Source organism: Zingiber officinale, chromosome 7A (genome assembly GCF_018446385.1).
Source record: "Zingiber officinale cultivar Zhangliang chromosome 7A, Zo_v1.1, whole genome shotgun sequence".
Classification (NCBI taxonomy): Eukaryota; Viridiplantae; Streptophyta; class Magnoliopsida; order Zingiberales; family Zingiberaceae; genus Zingiber; species Zingiber officinale.
Window position 1 is genome coordinate 71,743,123 of NC_055998.1, and position 5,090 is coordinate 71,748,212.

At 37.6% G+C, this 5,090-nt stretch overlaps 1 non-coding gene across 1 annotated transcript; it reads right to left on the bottom strand.

The window, feature by feature from the left end:
• Nucleotides 1–277: 277 nt before the first annotated feature.
• Nucleotides 278–383, bottom strand: LOC122003125. Its single transcript, XR_006117797.1, has one exon. It is a non-coding gene; the product is annotated as a small nucleolar RNA R71 (small nucleolar RNA).
• Nucleotides 384–5,090: the final 4,707 nt, after the last annotated feature.

Here is a 5,090-nt window from a genome sequence, read left to right on the forward strand (position 1 = left end):
ACTAGACCTAGAATTAATCACCATGATACAAGATCACAAATTTGGAGGAGAAATATCTGAAAACTCGTATTTCCACCTTGAAGAATTCCTGAGGCTTTGTGATATGGTAAACCATAAGGGTGTCTCAGTGGATGCAGTTCAATTGATGGCATTCCCTTTCAGTATCAAAGATAGGGAAAAATCTTGGTTTAATTCTCCCGTCCTCAAAGCATCATAAGTTGGAAACAATTGGAGCAACAATTTCTAAATCATTTTTTCCCTCTAAGCAGAACAGTGTATATGAGGAATTACATCACAAATTTTGTTCAGACAGATGGAGAATCATTATTTGAAGCATGAGACAGATTCAAGAGTCTACAAAGACAGTGCCCTCATCATGGTTTGGAAAAATAGTTGACCTTGCACATATTTTATAGGAGAATTTCTTTCTCAGATAAATATTTATTGGATTCATCAGCTGGAGGTTCTTTTATGAACAAAAGTGTGGACAAAGCGTATACATTAATTCATCAAGTGACATTGAATCTCAAAGAATGGTCAAATAAAAGTTGGATGGAATCTCCCTTAAAAATTCAAGAAGTGCAATCCATAAATGCAAGAGAGCCTGTAAAACGAAATGCAGTTCAACCTTCCAAGATTTTGGGAAATCTATAGTCACATAATGAGAGGTTCAAACAATTGGAGACAAAGATTGATAGTATTATTTCAAAATGGTTCAAACAAGATCCCCCTCCTACACAGACAAGATCTAGTGAAATTTGTAATGATGCTAAGTTAAGAAGTGGCAAGAATCATGAAGAACTTCTGAAAAAGGACTTGTACAGAATTGAGGAGATGAACAATAGAAGACCACAAGAACTCGGTTCCATTACTCTAGGAAGATCCCAAATGCCACAAGTACCTTTCCCTCAACGGTTGATCACACCATCACTAGACAAGCAATTTGAACCTCAACCACAAGCTCAACCATTCCCAAAACCTTCACAAAGTTTTCCTTTTCCTCAAAGGCTAGTGGGGGCTGATAAAGATAAAGATCTTAGCAAATTCTGTGATCTAAATATGGTTGAGTACAGATTTCGTGATATATATAATGATGAAGACTCTTCGAATGAGGATTGTGGTGATAATACAGTGGATAACAAGTTTTCAGATCTACCTCCAAGTTTTACAGGATGTTATAGTGAAATTGAATTTTTAGATAATGAATGTGATGTGGTAGATCAACTTAAGAATGCAAATGAAGTCAGTGATCCTCTTATAGTTGATTCTTCTATTGAGGATATTTGTGTTGGTTTATTTTTTGATGTATGTGGAGATGATAATGATATGTTAGGATGTGTAGGGAGCTGTGTTGTGGAAGCAACATCTCAAGAATCACCTCTTTTGTCTACACAACCTTCTGAGATTATGAGAGTTGCAAGGATTGAGCATATTGTGGATCAATGTGTAGGGACTTATGCAGAGTTAGCAGAATCTCAAGAATCACTACCTTTGGTAGCACCAACACTTGAATCAGAGCCAGAGTCATCATTGGATTCAAAGGAGGCCACATCACTGATTTGGAACTTTCAGGTAACTTTCAGCATTGCAAGGTGAGTATTCTTAGTGATCCTTTAGAAAGTTTCATGGAGGTATCTGTAATTAATTTTATTGGATGTGATTCAATTATTGATACATACTCAGTTCATTCTAATATGGTTCTGGTTCTATCTTATATAACATGCTTGTGGGAGATTTGTTTTTCTTTTGAGTGTGCAGATTTTCATGGGACCTATAATTGGAAGCTCAATTTGAACCGTCTTCGACCACCTGAAAGAACTTCAATGAAGATGAAGATGGAGAGAGCAATACTTCACTTTTTAACTCCTATATTGAAAGCTCCCTCCTTAATAAGAGCTCTTGACGGGAGGGTGTTGAAATATCTTACCCCTCCAATAGCAAGATTTAGATGAATCTAACGAGGTGGTCAAGCTAATGACCTTAAACAAATGCTTCTTGGGAGGTAACCCAAGTTCAATCTTACTTTTATTTTAGTTTTAGTTTCTTTCTTGTTTTTTTACTTCACTTATAATAACTCTAGTCCCTTTACTTAATTTTTCTTGTCTATTTCTTTTTGTAGATTCAAAGTTGTGGAGAAATGTGAGCACTAGATAGAGGAGTATCTTCAAACACATGAATGTTAACCATTTTGAGCTCATCACTTGGTAACTTCTCTAACTTGAAATACCTCCTCCATATTTTATTTCTAGTTTTTATTGGGACAATGAAAAGTTTAAGTCTGGGAGGATATTTAAGTTTAGTGTAGTGTTTGTTATAATTCTTAGTTTTTGCACATTTCTTTGTGCATAATGATAATTTTTCATAGTTTCATCATTCATCACATTATGACTGCTTGTTCCTTAATGCAAAATAATAGCACGCTTGTTCTATATTTATGTGGTTTATGGGTTACTTATGGTGCTAGTATGTTTAGTAATCTATCTTTTTCTATCTATGATAGCATGAAGTGAGCAATGTTTTTACTATAAGAGTTTAAGTATTGGCCTTGTTTTAGGATCTCTTACACCTTACCTAGTTTTGATGATAAATAACTCTAAAAATAGTCATGATTCATAGAACTTGTTTAGTACTAGTGTTTCTATAGTGACTTCTCAAACTATATTTTGGTTACTGGATGATGCTCGAATCATGTCAGCTCATTTGGAAAAATTAAAATATCCCAACAGTTACATTTATTTACATTTGTGTTCAAGTATTGCATCACTTAGAAAAAAATGATGATGGAAAAAAAATGAATGAATAAGGGATATAAAAAATAATTATCGTGAGTTGAAACTAGCAAGTTACCCCTTTGAGACCGAGTTAGGTTACTAGGAAAATAATTGATATGTTTCTCTTGATATCGAGCACGCCTTTGAGACCATGGGTAGATTGTAGAGGATGAACCAAGCGTGTGGCAGGTAAGTGCCTATCGCCAGAAGCATAAGGAACACAGTTTATGACGACTTGACTAGGCTTAGGGATTGATACTTGACAAATTTAGGCCACTATTGCACTGAGCACGAAGAACTACTGCTTAGGTCGTACTCAAACAACTTTTATATCTTGCTCACCAATGAAATCATTTGATAGGATTAGATTGACTTGCTAGAAATTATAATGCATTATTTAACTACATGAGTTTAGATGCAGTTTTTCCTTGACGACAAGCAAAGATTTAAGTCTGCGATGTGATGTGCGTAGATTATATACACTTTTATGCATACTTTAACATACATCTATTTGTATTTCATTAGCATAATCTATGTTTATTGCACCCTATTTCAGTATAATGTCATACTTCTATTATATTCTGTTCGGAGATATGCTCTTTGCATATTTTGATTGACAGGATGCATATTGGAGCGAAATGGAGTAAAATCACACACGAGAGCAACTCCAGAAGAAATCAAGCTTGGGTCGTGTAGGCCACACGACCTTATGGTCATCCTGAAGTAAATCATGCCACGCACGTGTGACCCACACGGTCGTGTCAATCTCCCAGTGGCTAGGCAGCACACGGTCGTGCCAAATGGCACAACCGTGCTAACAATCCAAAGGCAAAGCAAGGCAAGGCCATGCCAAATGGAACGATTGTGTCATTTCTCCAAAGGTCGTGCATGCCCAGGTCGTGTGAACCACACGGTCGTGTAACATTTTCCAGAAAGCAAGTATAACCAGGTCGTGTAAGCAACACGGCCGTGTAGGTCATCCGGTGCTAAAATCAGAACATGGTCATGTGAAGCCACACGACCGTGTCACCTTAGTCGAAAGCAAGATGTATGAGGTCGTGTGGATCCATACGGTCATGTCACGGGTCGTATGGTGCCCATGCCCTGCTCTATAAAAGGGGATTTTCTCCCCTTTTCACTTATCTTTGGCTTGGGGCTCACCCCCATTCCTTGGAGAAGGGTTCTCCCCCTTAGGGGAATCCTAGAAACCACATCTTCGTCGATCCGTCCACCTCCAAAGCAAGGGGACACCTCCAAGAATACCACGCTTCAAGGATAAGCACTCTTCTCTCTTTACTTCTTTGTATTGGGTTGTAGTTTACTTCTTTCTTCGTCTTTGGTTGTATTTCCTTTGCTATGGAGTAGATCTCTGGATCTAGGATGTAGGAAGTAGTTGTGATGTGTTGTGATGTATGAACTATGTATTTGGACATTTTCCTATGCAATGAAGTGTTTATATCATCATCTATGTGTGTTGTGCCTTATATGTGTTTGGCGAAATGTGTGTGAGGTAAATCCATGTAGATGTAGGGTTAGATCACCATGTAGAGGAAGAGCCTTGGAATGTAAGATCATGAGACCTTGTGACAGAAGGTATCCCTTACTTTTTACGGCAGTTCCTTGAAATGGGGATCGACTCTCTACTAGGAAAACTAATTAGAGTTTAAAGGGTTTTTCCAAATTAATGTTAGGAAGTGACTTGTGTAATCTAGGAACGTAGATCGTGGGCCCTTGTATGAGAAGGATGTTCACTATAATCGGACTTCCTAAACTACCTTTTCTACTTAAGTGCATTAATCTACTGTTAGAAAGTGATCTGTGTAATCTAGGAATGTGGACCATGGGCCCTTGTGACAGAAGGATGTTCCCTACAATCGAACTTCCTAAATTACCTCTTCTACTTAATGGCGATAGAACTTGGGTAAACTCTTTGGTGCGATCTTCGTGGGATAGTACCGGACTTTAGTTAGAACTCTTACACGAGTGGAAGCATGGAGTTAAGTAGATGAACAATGCATTGGAATATTAACTAGCATCGCAACGAAACCCAAGTCCTAGCATCTATTATTCATCCTCTTACCCTTCTCTCACTCCTTTCCATTGTTCTCTCTGTTCTCTTTTCTCTTTCTCTTACTTTCTTTTTCAACCAATCTTTAGATTGTCTAGATAATTCATCGTGCGAAGTTAACTAGTGCTTAATCAACAGTTCCTGTGAGATCAATAATCTTTTAAATTATTAACGACGTAACCGTGCACTTGCGATGACGTAACACATACCCTGACATCCGACATTCCCTGATGTCTCATTATTGCGGAGGT